Genomic DNA, 19,756 nt, shown 5'->3' with positions numbered 1-19,756 from the left:
TCTTTTAAATGTGTAGCATCCCTGAGGCATTTAGTGCTCTGTTCAATGTATACCATCCATGAGGCTTTTAGTGCTCTGTTAAGTGGTTAGCATCCCAGAGGCATTTAGTGCTCTGTTCAATGTATACCATCCATGAGGCTTTTAGTGCTCTGTTAAGTGGTTAGCATCCCAGAGGCATTTAGTGCTCTGTTAAATGTATAGCAACCCTGGGGCAATTACTGCTTTGTTAAATGTATAGCATCCCTGAGTCATTAATGCTCTGTTCAATGTATAGCATCCCTGAGGCATTTAGTGCCCTGTTAAATGGTTAGCATCCCTGGGGCAATTAGTGCTTTGTTAAATGTATAGCACCCTTGAGACATTTAGTGCTCTTTTAAATGTGTAGCATCCCTGAGGCATTTAGTGCTCTGTTCAATGTATACCATCCATGAGGCTTTTAGTGCTCTGTTAAGTGGTTAGCATCCCAGAGGCATTTAGTGCTCTGTTCAATGTATACCATCCATGAGGCTTTTAGTGCTCTGTTAAGTGGTTAGCATCCCAGAGGCATTTAGTGCTCTGTTAAATGTATAGCATCCCTGGGGCAATTACTGCTTTGTTAAATGTATAGCATCCCTGAGTCATTAATGCTCTGTTCAATGTATAGCATCCCTGAGGCATTTAGTGCCCTGTTAAATGGTTAGCATCCTTGATGCATTTAGTTCTCTGTTAAATGTATAGCACCCCTGACACATTTAGTGCTCTTTTCAATGTATAGCATCCCTGAGGCATTTAGAGCTTTGTTTTATTAAGTAGGGTATTCTATATATCCTTTACAGACTTATGAAGTGAGAGAAACAAATTTTAGCAACATAATCCTGATTTTGTGTTGAGATTTTAGTCTTAGAAACTTAGCTATCACACCTTACTCATCTTGGTGGCATTTTTCTGAGAAAAAAAGTAATATAAGTAACATGAAATGTAACATTGATACAAAATATGCACATTAGAGATACCGCTGACATAAATGAGAGATTTTTATGATGTCTCACTATGAAAATAGGGAAATAATTCCCTTGTCTTACTATTTTCAGATTTTTGACAATGCAACTCCTATTTGAGTGTTTACCACTGCTGATTATAAGATGTTGACTGGGTTTGGGCTTAGTTTTCATTTTTCTTTAATCATCATTTTCATTTGGCTTATAGTATTTTTCCTCTTATATAGCAGAATTTTGGATAATTTTAATGGGAATATTTGCTTTTTCTTGTTTTGTAATTGTCTTGAAGCAATAGTTTGTAATTGTTTTGTTCTATAAACAAGAACTACTGTAGATTAAACTTTGCAGATTTGTAGAAGTCTGTTGTGGCTTATAGAGGAGTACTTTATCAGTTTGGCATTGGAATGCAGTTTAAATTTTAGGTATATTTGTTCCTTGTTTAAAATACCATCTTTAAAAAGAAATTATTTAATTTACAATAACCTGGAAAAACCCATAGATATATGGTATCATTTGTTTACTTGATATTCTGAAAAATTAAAACTCAGGTGGAGAAGTAGAGGGGAAATAAGGAGCTTACTAAAAATAATTGTATTCTACTTAACCTTGATAGTTGAAAAGCAGAGGCTAAAGCTTTTTTATAGCTAGAATATTTTAATACAATTTCAGAATTGTATGTGAATTTTTCTGGAAAGCTATAACACAGGACTTTATTTTTCTTTAAATCTTGTCTTTAATGGAAAGGAAAACATAGAGGCAGTTATGGAATCATTTTACAAACTTAGTAAGTTCTCTAAGAATACAGAATTGGCAATTTCAGCCAGTTTTTTATTTTTCTTAGCTTTTTTTCCCCTTTGGTAGCATATATATTGGTATTCACTAGGAAATAAAAACTGATTATTTTATTTTTTGAGAAGTAACATTTTAAAGGTATTCCTACTTGTAATTCATATATAATGAATCCAGCTCTGGATTTACCTATTGCAAATATTTAAGAAAACATTTATTTTTTTTCCTTTACTAAGCTACTGGTATGTGGGAAGAAGTTTCCTATTTGATAAGCAGCACGTTTGTCTCTTACAGTACTTAATATTCTGTTTCTGCTGCGACTTTTATTTTTGTGCCAGTGATACTTATTATCAGAAGTTATATTCATATGATTAGAACTTTTAAGTAATTGATGCTTGACATCCTCTGAAATATGCTAGATTTAAGTTCAGTGCTAAAATTATTTAGGTACATAGGAATTTGGTTATTGCTAAGCGAAGGCCAGACTGGATTTTGAAACCCCGCCCCCCTTCTAACACCTTTGTTTATCCTCTTCGGAATTTAATTGCTATTCAGAGTAGTATTCTGTAAAACTCTGTTCTTTATATCGAAGAATCTGTTCATTTTGCTTTTTCCTGAAGTAACATAAAAGTATGTTTGGGTGAAAGTGTTAACTGGAAGAATTTAAGCTTAAAACAACACTTTTTTTGTATTTCCCATAGTTACACTTAATTGTTTTATTTTTAAGTATATTAGACTTTTGAAAAGTGATAAAAAGTTTGGCAATGTAGATGTGATATATTTACATAGATATGGATATAGATAAGGATTGTGCTTACTTAATTTACTGTGACAGTATTGTTTTATTTCTTTTAATGATTACCAAAGGTAGAAGACTTGTTCTAGCCAAAACTTTATTAAAAATACAAAGTCTTCAAGGAAATGAATTTGAAATTGCCTGTTAACTATTCCATCTTATCTTTGTACACATTCTGAAATACAGCAAAATGCTTAAAAGAAGGGATACTGTACATGTGTATTGAGAGTAACATAGAGAAATAAAATCAGATTGTTTTCCTGTTAATAAGTGTTTATTGTATTTGATACCAAGCAGTAACAATACTTACTGGGGAGAAAGTGCATCATTTTTGGAAAAGTATATTTGTGTGTGTGTGTGTGTGTGTGTGTGTGTGTGCATGCTAGGCAGAGCATAGGTGTTAGAAACCAGGAGCAGCATGTAGTTTGCGGTTTCCTTTCTTTTGTCATTATTGTTATTGGTTTGTTTTATTTTATGTTTGTTTGTTTGTGGAGACTGGGTCTCTCTGTGTAGCCCTGGGTGTCCTAGCACTCAATCTGTAGACCAGGCTGGCCTTTAACTCAGAGATCACCTGCCTCTGCCTCCCAAGTTACAGAGGATAACTTGTAAGAATAAATTCTCTGTTTTTGTCTTTGGGTCCCAGAGAGATTTCTCAGAGAGAATTGTCCCAAATCACAGAAGAAAAGCATCCTTTTCCAGATGATGGGGCCCTGGGAGGGTAAGAAGAAGCTTTCTTGTACAGTGGTGTGGCATTCATAGTGAAAGTAGACCAAGCAGGGAGCTTTGTAGTGACAACCAGTAGAACTTGAGAGACAAGGGGACAGTGGCAGGTAGAAAAAACAACTGGAGAGGTGCAATTGTCTTAGTGTGAAGAATTATCCAGGTGCACAAAGAAGTAGTAGGGATATGCCCATAGGCAGGTGGTCCTAAAGGGTGTGAATGAGAGATGCTCATGCAGTGGGCAGCCCGGAAGGGTGTAGGTGAGGAGAGATAGAGTTAGAAAAGGTAGAGGGAAGAAGCAGCTGAAGAGGTAGACTCCAGAATCAAATCTGGTGGGTGGAGCGACTCCCAGTTTGGGCAGCAGATGAATGAAGAAAAAAGAAATAAAAAAGAAAAGGAAGTGCATGACTGCTTCTAGGTATGGTTAATGAGAAAGTTTATTGTAGATAAAAGGGAGAGCATAGCCAGAGGCAGGGATATCTGGGAATGTTGTGAGTACTCATGACCCTGAGCCTTTTGAGGGAGAAAGAAGGGAGGAAGAGAGGGAGAGGAACCAAGTATAGCAGCCAGGAGGACAAAGACACACACACACACACACACACACACACACACAAAGCCAATTTTGTAGCCAAAATATTTGAATGTCTGGTGTGTGTGCTTGTAAGTGTGTGTGTGATGGGGGTGGGAGGGGAGAGAGAGAGAGAGAGAGAGAAGGAGGGAGCAAACGCCTGTCAGGGAAGGGCAAGTCAATCCCCCCAGGCTAAAAAGAGAGGTCAAAATAAAGGGTGGTGTACATCAGCCATACCCTTTAATGGGTAGGGACTGAGGGATGCTGGGAGAACCTAGAGACCAGGTCTCCTTTGATATGTTAACTAGGCCTCTCAGACTCATGTCCTGGGATTGAAAGAGGATCTGGCTTGTTATCACCCACTTATACATTTTCTGCATTCATTCCTTCCATCCCCTACCAGATAGGGACAGTAACAAACAGCTCAGGACCCTCAAGATTAAATTCTCAGCCCAAAGATTTATTTAGCCCAGAGAAACAAAGGGCAGGGGAAAAGAGAAAGGACAGGAGATAGAGGAGCAGGGAGGAGGAGTATTTGTCCCAGAAGGGAGCAGGACAAAGGATTACTTCTGGATAAAGGAGTCAGACATGGCTTAGACAAATGGCAGTTTATAAGGGTATAAGGGGAAGCCCCATGTTTGAATGAGGTGCTTAATCTTAACAGGGTAGGTTAATTAGATGAGCCAAAGAGACTTTTTATTGCTGGACTTCAATACTTTGATAGTTGGCTCTTGGTAATCAGCCTTGGAAGGAAGAAGTGACCAAATAAGGCAATAGACCTTGGTGGCTTGTTTTAGGAATATAATCTAATGACTTTTAGCAAGGCAGAGGGAATGGGGAAGAAGGGCACCGAATGCCAGAACCATGCTCACCAAGTTCAAGCTGTATGGAGTACCAGAGCCATGCTTGCCATGTTCAGGCCAGTTAAAGTCCCTTTACTCTATTGATTTTTAAACTCATTTATTTTTTTATGTGGATGGTTCTTTTGCCTGCATGTACGTCTGTGTAGCATGTGCAGGAAGAGTACAGATCCCCAGGACCTGGGTTTACAGGGTGTTGTTTGCTGCTATATGTGTCGGGTTCATAAGAAGACAGAGTGGTTTAGAGAACAGTATGAGGCACTATGGGGAAGGGGTGACTAGGTGGGCCCATGCCCAGGGCCTTTCCCCCTGAGGGACCAAACACACACAGACACTGTATAGAGTAGAGTTTATTCAGGGCAGAGGATGGGAGTTAAGGTAGTGGAGGCAGAGAGAGAGAGAGACAGAGACAGAGAGAGACAGACAGACAGAGACAGAGAGAGACAGAGAGGAGAGTGGGGAGGGGAGGAGAGCCCAAGAGGGGCAGAGAAGTGAGAGTGCCAAGAGGCAAGAGTGATGAGAGAGAAAGGGGAGAGGCAAGCAGCCCCTTTTATAGTGGGCCAGGTCTATGGGGAGGGGCATACCTGACTGTTGCCAGGTAATTGTGGGGTGGAGCTTAGACAGAATACTAACAATATGGGTGCTAGGGCTTGAACCAGTGTCCTCTGGAAGAGCTGCCAGAGTTCTTAACCACTGAGCTCCCCAACTATATATGTTTATGAATTAGGTGTTTTTACAATTCTCATTTCTTGGTATATACTTCCAGTGTTAGTAGCTATAATCTTTGTAATCCTCTATATCTGGTATTATATTGCCATATCATAATAACCAGAATATCTACCTCTAGTCCTGACCTATTGCCACATATTTTATTTGTATACATGTTACAGTCACTGAATATTGACTCCTATAATTAACTAGTTTATTTGCCTCCCCTCCCCCTCTACCTCTCTTCTTCCCTCCCTCCTTCCCTCCCTCCCTCTCTTCTTTCCTGAGTTCAGAATGTCCAAATTATGAAGACAATGATTGAAAATTTATGTTGTCATGTGTTTATAATTTGGCTTTGACTGTACCATATAAACTTGGATTACCAAGAGAGCACCTGCCCACTTATAAGTATCATGAAGAACATTAAACATTTGTGAAAAGTGTTAGCAGGAACAGTTGTGTTAGTACTTGCTAATTTACTCTGCAGACTCCAGTAAGTAATCATTATCCACATTTTAAACTTTTTTTGAAAAAACTTTACTTTTACCTATATGATTATATTGATTGGTGTTCTTAGTTACTGAAAAGTAACAGATTTAATTTTTTTATTTTATGTGTATGTGATTGCAGAGAGAGAGAGAGAGGGAGAGAGAGAGAGAGAATATGAATATGCATACCATATTCATGCTTCATGCTCATGGAGACCTGAGGGTGATACAAGATATTTCCTATCCATTCACACTGAGGCAGTGAGAGGTCAGTGATTGGAGGGAGGGCAGAGAGGAGGGGAGCTAAGAGAGGGAGGGGCAGAGAGAGAGAAAGGGAGCCTGGGAGCTGCATGAGGGAGAAGAGGAGGAGACACACAGATCCAGGTGGCATCCGTGTGTTTCTGGTGTGTTGAGAGGTTGCAAATATTGGGATAAAACTTTATCATTGTAATTTGGCATTATGTAATTGGGAGTTTCATATACACAAATATATTTGGTTAACTACTCAAGTTTAAGAATCATGCTTTGCTGGTTACTTGGAAGGAGTGGGTGCTGGGCGGGAGCCAGAGACCCACCAGGGACTTGGAGCAGAGGCCAGGCAGGGCGGTACTATATTTTAATCATCTTCCGAAATAGGAGTTACAGACTGTTCTAAGTCACCATACCACAAGGGAATTTGGAACTGAACCTAGTTCTTCTGCAGGAGCAGCCAGTGCTTTTAATCACTGAGCCATCTTTCTATTCCCTTAAAGAAATTTTTAGTATGGTGTAAAGGATGATGTTCTCATGAGCTAGGAGTCTAGATTCTTCAGAATCTCTTCAGATTCCTGAAACATGGATCAAAGGATAAAGCATAGTAGCTAGTCTGAGTTTGATCCCAGGGATATGCATGTATGGAAGTCGAAAACTGATTTGGAAAGTTGTGTTCTGGGTGCCACACACACCATATATACGTATATACGTACGTACATACATACATACATACATACATACATTCAGGCAGACTCTTTGAAAATGACAGTTCATAAAAGTACCACTCATAAGGTTAGGATGGGGGGCTCAATAGTAAAACTCTTGTCTGGCTCCTGCAGTGCTGCAGATTTTAACTCCTAACATCAAGGGAAGCCAAAGAATAAAGACATATTAGTTGGGGATGCCTTTGCTTTTAAAGAAGCCAAGGATGCAAAATGCTTTGCAAACAGAGTCTATGGGCAGGTGTGCTAATGCATTAATTAACAAGCACATAAATGTTATATATGGAAGTCTGGGGTTTCCTTGAACTTCACTGTGTTGTCTTTACTTGAGGGTATGCTCAGGTTGTCAGTTGCACAAAGCACTTCACTTCATGAATTTTTCAGAAAAATGGATGGAACTAGAAAATATCACCCTAAGTGAGGTAACTCAGACCTAGAAGGACATGCATGGTATGCACGTACCGATTACTATGACACAAAAACGCTGTTGGCCTATTAACATAGGCAGGAAATAGGGAGATGGAAGTTCTGGTACAGAGAGAGGAACTCTGCCTTACAGTCAGGCACGGGAGGATTTACCCCAAACTCTGAGGAAACTGAGAAGAGATTACTGATTTCTTGGACCTCTTATTAAAGTGGTTGGCTGTGTTTGTGAGCTATGTGGACTATGGAAGTGACTGTAAACACTGTCAGGTAGTATGGAGCAAAGGAATTATTTTCCATTGTAGAAATGGGAAACCGTCTAGGAAAAACCAGAGGGATTAGGAGATTCCCTGTATTAGTTTATGTTTTGTTAGTAAGAGGAAATGTGTGAGACTGACTATTTACTAAAATATATCTTTTGTTTTCCTTGCAGTTTTGAAGCAGAAAGTCCAAGCAGCATGGGAATGGCTCATACAAAGGCATGTAGCTGTATTGGCCTCATGGCCATCTTGTCACGCTGGTAGGAATTCACACAAGAAGGATCACAATAGCTAGAGGAGGACCAGTAAGCAGTCAGTGCTTACTAAGAGATCTTGCCTCTGAAATATCCACTACCACACTGCTATTAGCATCTAAATCTTTGGGAGAACATTCACCCTATTATATTCAGCTTACCAGTCAGAAGCATCTTCTTAATTGCTTTCTGTTTTGTGGGCCAAGTAACCGAAGTAAAAGTCATTTCAACTTGCTGAATGCCAACCAGCTTGTGTATGTAGACACCAATGATTGGCCAGATGGGAAACTGACAGATGATTTGGTATGTTCTTGAGGCAAACTGAGAGAGGCATGAGGCCAGGCCTTGAACATGGATGAATGGTTGTCCAGGTAACTCCCAGGAGACACTAATCAGGAATGTGTTTTCCCTGACCCAGGGTTATGCACCTTCTGCTCCCCACACCAAAACACTCTATACCTCTAGAGGCCAACTTGGTAGGCCATCCGCTATCCATTGAACTAAGAGATTCTTTGCCCAATGGCACTGCACTCTCTGAAGGTGCACTGCCTGTGATAAAACTGGTTCCTACATGGCCCCTGAACACACTGCACATCTTCTGGACAATGTGGTCAAGTCCGGATGTGTCAGGAGCTCTGCACACTCTCATAAGCAAGGCAGCTCAGGCAGGGTCTCATGTGCTCTCCTTCCAGTCTTCTTCTGTCTGACAAGAATTACTGCAGGAGATTGAGCCAGAGGTCTTCTGCAATGACCTGAAAGGAGGTGAGGCAAGTGTCTCTCTAGCTTCTGGGGTCAGAGTCCCTCGCCAGCCTAAGGGCCTTTAAGGACACATGACAGTCCTTTTGGGAATAAGACGACCAGAGCACACCACTTCAGCCAGCCTGTTATCTCCTAGGAAATTGTGGGCAAACAACCAGTCCAGGAAAGTTAGCCTCCAGGGTTCCTGCTGGTAAATGGGAGCAGCAAGGCCAAGGGCTTGTCAGTTGAGAGTTGAGAGTGCTTGGCTGTGCAGATTCCACAGTGCTTAACTGAAAACAGTCAGAAGTATCTGACTTTTCTGAAACACTGCATTAACTTGCCCCCTAGGTCCACTATGTAGTGGCCAAAGGGCTCCACTGTCCAAATCACAAGTTGAGATAGTATGGCCTCAGTCAGTTAGTTGTTCAGACGTGTTACAGTCTGACAGTGTGGATTTTCTTACTGATTTAGACACTGACAGCTCTGGGAAGAAACATGCTGTGTCCTTTGGACCATCAGATGCTGTCAGCCTGGGACAACCAGAAGTAGTGAGATGCAGGATGTCAGAGGACCTTCAGACACTTTGTACTCTAGATAGGGAAACATGTGCGTTCTGTTGAGTAGAGCTCTGTGGGGTCAGGCTAGTTGAGTGCTGAGGGTCTGGACCCTTACTACAGTTCACTGTAAGTAGACCGAAAGTTTGAAATTATGTGCTCTGGACAGCTTAAAGCCATAGTTTGCGGAGACAGATACTGAAGGGTATTGTGACAGGCTTACCCTTCCCCCCCCCCCCATTCCCTCCGCTTTGCTAAAACTCATTAGGTTACCTTTCCTAAAGCAAGCCAACAAGATCTACTTCCTCATACGGCCACTTCCTCCTCCTGAGACTGACTAGCAAGGTCCAGATGTCAACCTACCAAACGAAGTCCAGCAAACAAAAGCCTACTTTGTCTGGCCTAATTAATTAAATTGGGCATTTGTCATGCCCAAATTGGAATCAAACATCCTGTAAAAATGAAAATTAATATAAATGAATGCATTGAATTAATACAGTGTCTGTTTTCCTTTATCCTAGCTAGTTCTCCAACAATGACACAGAGAAGCCAAGGTCCATCTGTATGTTCAGTGCACAAAAACCAGGCATTATAATTCCATTCTAACCCTCTATTGTAAGCTGTCTACCTCACAGCCAAATACTCAACATACCTGCACAGAGTCCAGCTTTGGCCATTTCCTGCTTCAGCTCTAGCCTCCTGCTGACCTTCTGCTGGTAGGTTTTGATGAGATTCTCCACGTGTTGTTCCATGAAGAATTGGAAGGCATATGGGGAGTAAGTCTTGAGACTCTCTCTTCTCTTCATCCCAGCTATTCTTGTGGACAGTCACCGGGAAGGTCTGGATCTGCCTTTTGTCCCTGCCAGCTTTGTCTCCATTGGCACCTTTGTGGCTCATGTCATTCCTGTGTTGCTCAGTGGCCCCTCGCAGACTCTGCTCCACACTGGTGCACAGGCTGTCCAGGTCCACGCTGCTGCTGTACTGCCCAGACTTACCGGGCAGCAGCAAGTGCTTTAGATCAGCAGGTGGAGGGCACCTGCACTCGGAGCCAGCCGCCATAGTCCACATCCAGCGGGTGTGGGCCTGCACTGCCCTCCTTCGTCTCCAGGCCCTCGGTGGCTGGTGCTGTGCGGGGTGCGAGGGCCCCACAGCTGTCTGGGGCTCCGCAGCACATGCGCACTCTTCCCATAGTGAAGGATGTGTGCGGCACACCTCGCAGCGGTGACCATGTTGGGGACCTGCATTTTTGAGGGCTCTGATTGGGCCACTGCTGAAGAGTTGGTCCTGCTGGGGCCGGCCCAGAAAGTCACGTGCTGAGAGGAGGCCTCTAGACTAGCCTTCTGCAGCGAGTCCCTGCTGTGTGCCAGTGGAGCTGCAGACCAGGGCACCTCGGAGCCCAGCTCCAACAAGTCAGCACTGAGGCTGTTCCTGGACCCTGCCAGCACAGCCTGGACAGACCCGTCGCCAGTAAACGTGGGACCCCGGGTACCCAACACCTGTAATGGGTGCGCCCCAGGTGCTGTAGCCACCGGCTTGTGGTCGGAAGTGGTGTACAGCCCAGTATGGGCAGGGAACGTGACGCTGGTGGTAGTGACGCTTGGCCAGGCTGGAGTAGGCATCTGGAATAGGCATCTGGTGGCATCCTGCTCTGGAAGGAGGGGCTGGGCTGCACCCCATACCCAGGCTGCTCTTATAGTAGATGACCAAGACCATAGTGTGCCTGGGAAGTGTGCACCCTGGCTTCACTGAATCGACAGTACTTCGGGAGGATGTTGGTGAGCTGGGGCGCCCTGGGTGCGTGCTGACAGGGGCGGGGGATGAGGGTGGGTGGGAAGGAAATCTAAATATTGACATGTCCTCTCCACCAGTGCGGCAGGGCCCTCATAGTTTGCACCACCCAGCTGGTGGCAGGATGGGATTGCTTCCCCTGTGCCTCAAAACTGGACCGCCTAGTGACTGGGGTGGGTGAGCACCAGGCCCTTTCATGGGGAGATCTGCTGGATGACTCACACAATCTGCTCTATCCAGGAGTCCAGGGCGCCCATCTTCCTGATGCATTCCAAGGTGGCTTCAATACTCCTAGTGCCTGTCTGCTTGAGAGCTCTGCCAGCCCTCTCCTGGTCACATCCTGCATTCACCAAGTCCTGAAACATCTGCGGGTTCACCTCTGCAGCTGCTGAGTGCCTGACTCATTGGCAAAAGGCAGGAGGGAATATCGGATTTCCCTGAGCGCTTTTTGATATGGTCCAAACTTTGGGGTGGCTCTCATTTGCTGCTGCCTGGAGGCATCTTTGCTCCCCAGGGCATCCAAGGAAGTGTCACTGTTTGGTCCCATGAGCAGCCCGTGGGACGACCCTCTGGGATCTCTTGATTTCGATCACTGCCAGCTATTTCCACAGTAATTTGTGGCAGGAAAAGTCTTGGGCCTCACCTTTAGTCCAGTTTCCTTTTACCATAAAAGTGCCTTATTATTTTAAAAAGAACAGTCAATAGTGTCAGTGCTTTCAGAACAACTTCCTTCTTAAAAGCTTTTGTCCTTCAGTTGCTGTAGTTCCTAACAGGAACTTAAATTTTCCAGCATTTTTTTTTTTAATTGAGGATCTTCTTCATTTACATTGCTAACAGTAAAACCTTTCCCAAGTTCCCCCCTCCGATAAGGCCCCCTCCCCACAGATTCCCAACCCCTCCTCCCACCCCCTTCCTCCACTTATATGCCCCTCTTCTGGATGCACTCCCACCTCCCCCTAACCGCCCGCCCCCTCCCCCCCAACCTCAGTTTCCTTTTGTTGGGGCCTCTATTGAACCTTTACCTGACCAAGGACCACTCCTCCCACTGATGCCCAACAAGCATTCCTCTGCCACATTTTTGGCTGCAACCATGTGTACCCCTTGGTTGATGGTTCAGTCCCTGGGAGTCTTGGGGTGTCTGGGTGGCCGAAGTGATTGTTCTTCCCATGGGGCTGTAAACCCCTTTAGCTCCTCCACATCACCCTCCAGATCCTCCATTGAGGAACCCTAGCCCAGTCCAGCAGAGGGGCCCTGCCAGAGCCCTACAAATACAGAGGGCAGAGTTTTCATTTTGAAGACCATCACTCTCTCCGGGAACGCTCTACACCTTCGGTGGCTTCCTGGCCCTTGGCTGAGGAACCAAGCACTGGGAGCCAGGCACCTGCCTCAGCAGTGGCTGAGGGATAGAGAAATCATCATTTGCATAATACAAGGGTAAACTCTACACAGTGCACAGTAACATGTCTACATCATTCTAACACAGGTTTTTACCCCTTGTACCTTTATACACCACCATCTGCCTATGTGGCACTTTGATAGATTCCAATTGGAGATAGGCAGTCTAAGTTCTTGGGAATCAGATGCAATACTAGACTTGTAGAAATGCTGACACTGCTGAATGTGGGAAGGCTTGAGTTGTGGCACTAAGGAATGTTTCCTATGGACCTTGAGAAAAGGACCTGAGAAAAGGTTTTAGCCTTTTCCCTGTTTCTCATACCTTGTCCCAGTCATTTAAGGCTGCCAAGTGACATAATGTTGAGGTTTCTTCATCATATCCGACTGTGCCTCTAGCTCAGCAAAATGACCCTCACCAAGCAGCTGCTCTTTAGAGGCATTACCACCTCTGACTTTATATTGTCCTGCTATCTCCTTCACCTCTTCTCTCCAGCACGAGAACCATTGTAAATGAGCCTCAGGGTCTAATGTTGCTGTGGCCACATCCTTGGGGAGTTATATTTTTGATAGCCCAAGAAGCCAGGATGTGTTTTACAGATGGAGAGTGCACTCCAAAATTTGTGACATTTTCCTCAAAACCTTTTAGCTCTAAAACATCCATGCAAATTCCTGATAATTTGGGGGATGATTATCGCCTACTGGTCTCTGTTGTATACTGAGGGGGAAAACTTAACTGCATTCTAACAACCTTTGCTTGTCTTTCTCTAATCCTGACTGTTGTCTCTACCTGAGTATTTTCCCTGATTAATATTTTAAGTTCCTCTCTTAAGGCCTATGCCCCACAATTTGTCTCTGTCTGGTGCTTGCAAACTCTGTCATTCAGTGAAACCTGTGACATTCTTCATCTTTTGGTCTAGCGTCTTTCTCAACTCCTGATTCTAACCTTCATTTTCCTCTCTCTGTTGCGTCGCGTGACCTCTAAAAGTTCCAGTGTTTCCTCCAGGCCATGTTGCCACGTCTTAAATTTCTCTGTCCTCTTCCTTCTGCTCTATAAATTCCAGTGTCTTTTGTTCTAGGCCCTGCTGCCATAGCTTATCTTTATGTTGTAATTCTGATAGTGTAATCTCTACCTCACTTGAATTTCATTAATATTAACCTCCAGGCTCACCTTCCAAAGTTTATTGCTATGTGTCTGTTGTTCAGTCTGATCTATGAAATTCTGTATGTTTTGGTCCAGGCTCGTTTCCAGCTCCTTTCTCCAATTATCAGCCCCTTCCTCTTCCTGTCTCCCAGCCTTCTGAACAGTCTCCACAGTCTGACTTATAATTCTTTCATATTCTCCCGTCTCCTCCTTGGCACTCTTCTCATTCTGCTACACAAAATCTTTGAATTCCCTTTCTAAGCTTCATGAAATTTTCACCAGGTTTTTGGCTTTTTTGTTTTTGTTTTGGCAAAGCATAGCAAACAAAGATGAAATTGAATACTTAGCCTAGTAGTAATGAAAAGTGGAAAAATGTCAATTTCCTTTCATTGCATCCCTTTCAAAAGGTCAAAGTAGCAGGACATGAGATCTGAGAGGAGTTTGTCATCTTTTGCTGTCTTGAATGTTCTTTAATTGGGTGTTTCCCTTATTTACATTTCAAGTGTTACCCCCTTTCCGGGTCCCCCCTCTGGAAGCTCCCTATCCCATCCTCCCTCCCCATGCTCCTATGAGGGTGTTCCTCCACCCACTACCCACCCCCTCCTCCCTGCCCTATCAATGTCTAATTCTTATTCCTGGACCTGGAGCTTCTTGTTCCTTTGTCTGCCTCCCTCTGGTGTTTGATTGAGGACATTGCAGCCCTTTCCTATTCTTTTAATTCTGGGTGAGAGGCTGACTGTAGAAAGACCCTTGGCTTCTGTACCTCTGAGCTTTAGCTTGTCTCTTGTCCGGGCTGCTCCCTGCAGCATGTGTACCGCCGATGTCAGGCAGCCTATAATAGAAGCAGTCGGGAGAAGGGGTCTGGCTGCACAGTGCTCTATACAAACTCGGGGAGGAGGAAAACCTGCAAGGGAAGCCTGAAGCTGACTAGGAGCAGAGATGCCCAGATCAGATCCCTGTGCCTGTGAGAAGGCTTTGGAAAGTTAGCTGCATATTTTACAGCTCTTGATCCTCAGCTGTGAAGGCTGCATCTCAGGCAGTCAGACCCAGGGTCCCTGGTCCTTCTCACAGGCTCAGGGAACCCCAGACTGTGTTGTGGCACTGGTACCACCTTATGTCTTGGTGCTGCCTCCTGTTGGAGCAGATGCAGTGGGGAGGGAGCCTCTGTAGAAGCTATCTCTCTATAGACCTCTAAGACCCCATCCACATTTGATTTCAAGCCTCTGCAGCTTTAGAACTCAGCTCTAGTTGTTCATAGTCAGGAGGGGGGAGGCTTTTATCTCAGGTTAGTTTTCAGTTCCAAGCCAGACATAAGATGTGCCAGTTTGTTACTGACCTTTATCATCCTGCTAAGCCTTTATAAAAGACACACAATCCAGATGCTTTAGTTATTAGCCATAGGCCTAGATTGGGCAGATCTAGGACTAACTAACTTATTCCCCCTGTGGTACTGCCTCTTGTTATTTGCTGTTTCTCCTGACCACGTGTTTCTGGTCGGTGGAGGCTTCCTCCTACTCTGTCTTCTTCCTCTCTCCCACGTCTCTTTCTACCTGCTGGCCTCTCTGAAGCCTCCAATCCCTCCTTTCCACTCCACTGCCCGATCACAGGCTCCAGTCCTTCAATCAGCAGTTAAAATGGGGAGAAATGGTATCACTTGAGTACTTGATGATCTGCTCTTGGGGAGGTGGGGAGACCAGCTGCTAAGGGATCAGAACTAGTGTTAGAATACAAGCAGCATCAGGCTAACCCACTACAGAAACTGGAACTAACTTAGATGCCCTCCAATCAACAATGTACACACACACACACACACACACACACACACACTCACAAATATATACACACAGAGAAATATGCTGACCAGGCAGGGTAGCTCAGTCCTTTAATCCCAGCACTGGGAAGGCAGAGGCAGGTGGATTTCTGAGTTTGAGACCATGCTGCTCTACAGAGTGAGCCTCAAGAGAGCCAGGGCTACACAGAGAAACTCTGTCTCAAAAAACAAAAATAAAATCAGAAACAGAAACAGAATACAGAAAGAGATAATATCCTGGTTGAGGTATCCAAGACCCCAAAGGACATGCATGGTATTTACTCATCATAGAGTATGGGACATGCACACTACAATCTGCATCCTCGCTGCAATCTACAGACTGATGGAAGGTGAAGAAGAAGAAGAAGAAGAAGAAGAAGAAGAAGAAGAAGAAGAAGAAGAAGAAGAAGAAGAAGAAGAAGAAGAAGAAGAAGAAGAAGAAGGGCCTAAGGAAAGATGCTTGAATCTTAGAAATGGAAATAAAATTGCCATCATAGGTGAATCACTGGTAGGAGGTACTGGAAGAAGGTGTAGAGGGGATGGGGAAGAGAACAGGGAGGGTGACCAGATGTAGGGAGAGCTGGGGAGACAGGGCCAGGAGAGTGAGAGGAAATTGGAGCTGGGTGGGTGGACTTCTCTAGGATGTACCAGAGACCTGGTATGGGGGAGGCTCCAGGGAGTCTCTGAGAGTGAACCTAGCTGAGACTCCTAGCCCTGGGGATGGTTGTGGATCCTGAACACTCACCTCCTGTAGCTAGGAAAGACTCCCAGCAGAGGGTTAAGGACACACCCACACCCACAAAACCTTGGGAATTTTATGAGTGCCTGATAAAAAAGATCCTGAAGAGAAGAAAAGGCACTTGTTCCCTCCCACTTAATACTGTGCTACTGTCAGGAGAACACCCTAGGATGTACACAACAGTCTCCCTCCCAGGAAAACCCAACCAACACAAGCCATTTCTGGGTCAGAAAGAAATTCACTCACTGGCTGATGAAGACACATTATGGGCCACCGAGTATCATTATCAGGAATGGGTCACTCACTGTTTTTGTAGTGTCAGAGGGGAGACCCAAGCAAGCCCTCTAGAGACCACAATCTACACAGCCAGAATTGTAATGATCAACCAGCCCCAATACTTGCACTCCTCAGGGTCAGGAGTGAGCAAGGCACCCCCAGCTGCTGCAGGGAGAATCTTATGTAGGTCTTTCCTGACTTTTGCAAGCCAGGAAAGCTTAACTTTTGCTGTTAGAGTTTAGTATAAACACATGGTTACCAGGTTTTTTGAGTTTGTTGTGTTGTGTTGTGTTTTCCTTTGTGTTGTTTTACCAGGTTGTCGTCTGCCAGTTTGGGAGAGTCTCCTTTCTCAAGTGAAGTCCACCTGGTTCTCAGAAGGACTTTGTGGTTGTTTGGTTTGAAGAACAGTCTGAACTACAGGAACTTAAATCCCATTTTTTTTTTCATTTTTATTTTTATTTATTTATTTTTTTTATTTACATTGCAAATAATTTCCCCTTTTCTGGGTTCCCACTCCTCGCAAGTCCCATAAGCCCTCTTCCGTCCCCCTATTCTTCCATCCACCCCTTCCCACTTCCCTGTTCTGGAATTCCCCTATACTCTTGCACTGAGTCTTTCCAGAACCGGGGCCCACTCCTCCATTCTTTTTGGACCTCATTTAGTTTGTGTATTATGTCCTGGGCATTCAAAGTTTCTAGGCTAATATCCACTTAGCAGTGAGTGCATACCATGATTGATCTTTTGAGACTGGGTTACCTCACTTAGTATGATATTCTCCAGCTCCATCCATTTGTCTAAGAATTTCATGAATTCATTGTTTCTAATGGCTGAATAGTACTCCATTGTGTAAATGTACCACATTTTTTATATCCATTCCTCCATTGAAGGACATCTAGGTTCTTTCCAGCTTCTGGCTACTACAAATAGGGCTGCTATGAGCATAGTGGAACATGTGTCCTTATTGCATGCTGAAGAATCCTCTGGATATATGCCCAGGAGTGGTATAACAGGGTCCTCAGGAAGTGACATGCCCAGTTTTCTGAGGAACCTCCAGACTAATTTCCAGATTGGTTGCACCATCTTGCAATCCCACCAGCAGTGGAGTAGTGTTTCTCTTTCTCCACATCCTTGCCAACACCTGCTGTCTCCTGAGTTTTTGACCTTAGCCATTCTGACTGGTGTGAGGTGAAATATCAGGGTTGTTTTGATTTGCAATTCCCTAATGATTAATGATGTTGAACATTTCTTAAGGTGTTTCTCAGCTCTCCAAAGTTCTTCATGTGAAAATTCTTTGTTTAGCTTCGTATCCCACTTTTTAATGGGGTTATTTGGTTCTCTGGGTTCTACTTTCTTGAGTTGTTTGTATATATTAGATATTAGCCCTCTGTCAGATTTAGGGTTGGTGAAGATCCTTTCCCAGTCTGTTGGTTGACGTTTTGTCCTCTTGATGGTGTCCTTTGCCTTATGAAACTTTGTAGTTTTATGAGGTCCCATTTGTCAATTCTTGATCTTAGAGCATAAGCTATTGGCGTTCTGTTCACGAACTTTCCCCTGTGCCCATGTCCTCCAGGGTCTTCCCCAGTTTTTCTCAATTAGTTTCAGTGTGTCAGGTTTTATGTGGAGGTCCTTGATCCACTTGGAGTTGAGCTTGGTACAAGGAGATAAGAATGGATCGATTCACATTCTTCTGCATGCTGACCTCCAATTGAACCAGCACCATTTGTTGAAAAGACTATCTTTTTTCCACTGGATGCTTTCAGCTCCTTTGTCGAAGACCAAGTGACCATAGGTGTGTTTGTTCATTTCTGGGTTTTCAATCCTATTCCATTGATCCGCTTGCCTGATATTGTACCAATACCATGCAGTTTTTATCACTATTGCTCTGTAGTAGAGTTTAAAGTCTGAGATATTGAATCCCCCTGAAGTTCTTCTACTGTTGAGAATAGTTTTAGCTATCCTGGGTTTTTTGTTATTCCAGATGAATTTGAAAATTGCTCTTTCTAGCCCCACAGCCACAGGATATCTTAAGCTCTGGAGAAGAGACAAGCTTTGAGACTGGTGACAACTGTCTTGAGAGCATGGAGAGCCATGTCAAGTGCCCCATGAATGCATTTATGGTGTGGTCCTGTGGTGAGAGGCGCAAGTTGGCCCAGCAGAATCCCAGCATGCAAAATACAGAGATCAGCAAGCAGCTGGGATACAGGTGGAAAAGCCTTACGGAAGCTGAAAAAAGGCCCTTTTTCCAGGAGGCACAGAGACTGAAGACCCTACACAGAGAGAAGTACCCAAACTATAAATATCAGCCTCATCGGAGGGCTAAAGTGCCACAGAAGAGTGGCACTTTGCAGCCTGCAGTTGCCTCAACAAAACTGTACAATGAGCTGCTGCAGTGGGACAGGAGCCCACACGCCCTCACAAACAGACAAGACTGGGCTAGAGCTGCACACCTGTCCTCCAAGAACCAGCAAAGCTTTTATTTGCAGCCTGTGAACATCCCCACTGGGATGCACTACAACAGAAGCAGCATCAGCAGTATCAGCAACACCAGCAGCAGCACAAGTTCCACCAGCAGCAGCTAACCTACTTACTGACAGCTGACATCACTGGTGAGCATACACCATGGCAGGAGCACCTCAGTAAAGCCCTGTGGTAGGCAGTCTCAGGACACTGGCCTCTTCTCCTACCTATGCCAACACTCCCCCTTGCTATAGTTTTACAGCCTGGGATTCCTAGTTGGTTTGGATACTGACTTCCCTCCTGTTGTAATAAAGGTCCCATTCCAGTTTCTTCCTTTTGGGTTACAAAATGTGTGTAAAGACATGCAGTATATAAGGAAGGACAATGCTTAGAAATGCATCTACATATTTTTTGTTTTACATAGTACTAGTTGCATTGCTGTGGCATTTGATTCCACAGAAGAAACCAGAGACTTAGATCCAATTTAAATGAAATGCATTTATTCTTATGCTAGCTCAACGACAGCAAACAGCTTTAGAGCTAATACGGCATGCCGTGGTAAAGTGGGGGGGGAGTGGGGGGTACGGTGGGTAAAGTGGAGTTTTGAAGCAAACATGACAAGGGGACACATTACAAATATCCAGCTGGGCAAGAAAATACTTTTCATTCCTGTTATGTATTAATGCAAGACCCTTTCATCCCCTTTCCCACAGATAAGCAGGTTTTACAGGGACAAAGGCAGCTGTTAATTCCTCACAGCCTATTATCCCACTCTTATCTTTCTGTCTGGCCAATAGGATCTCCCAGGCATCTCATGGCAAAGGTCAAGGGCCCTTACTGGATGCCTGGCTGCATATTACCTCTCTATAGCCCCCACAGGGGACAGATATAAAGTTTCACTCAGGTTGAGCATTCTAATGACTAGGATGCAGAAGCTCATTTCTGAGCAGGGAAAAACACAGTGCAGTCAGGTCAGGGCTGGCTGTCATGTCCTTCCAGCATCACCATGGAAACCATTCTTTATCTGTAAGTCTTCAATAC

General features: G+C 44.1%; 1 long non-coding RNA gene and 2 pseudogenes across 1 annotated transcript; 2 read left to right on the top strand and 1 right to left on the bottom strand.

Annotated features, from left to right (window-relative positions):
• Positions 1–3,203: 3,203 nt before the first annotated feature.
• Positions 3,204–9,603, top strand: LOC127676081 (uncharacterized). The gene is made up of 2 exons (XR_007975653.1): positions 3,204–3,280; positions 7,737–9,603. It is a non-coding gene; the product is annotated as an uncharacterized LOC127676081 (long non-coding RNA).
• A 135-nt stretch (positions 9,604–9,738) lies between these two features.
• Positions 9,739–10,728, bottom strand: LOC127676060 (serine/threonine-protein kinase LATS2-like; annotated as a pseudogene).
• A 7,539-nt stretch (positions 10,729–18,267) lies between these two features.
• Positions 18,268–18,911, top strand: LOC127676072 (sex-determining region Y protein-like; annotated as a pseudogene).
• The last annotated feature ends 845 nt before the right edge of the window (positions 18,912–19,756 follow it).

The sequence above is a fragment of the Apodemus sylvaticus genome, assembly GCF_947179515.1.
Source record: "Apodemus sylvaticus chromosome Y unlocalized genomic scaffold, mApoSyl1.1 SUPER_Y_unloc_2, whole genome shotgun sequence".
NCBI classification, from domain to species: Eukaryota; Metazoa; Chordata; class Mammalia; order Rodentia; family Muridae; genus Apodemus; species Apodemus sylvaticus.
The sequence above is the reverse complement of the archived record's forward strand: the minus strand, read 5'-3'. Positions and strand labels throughout refer to the sequence as shown.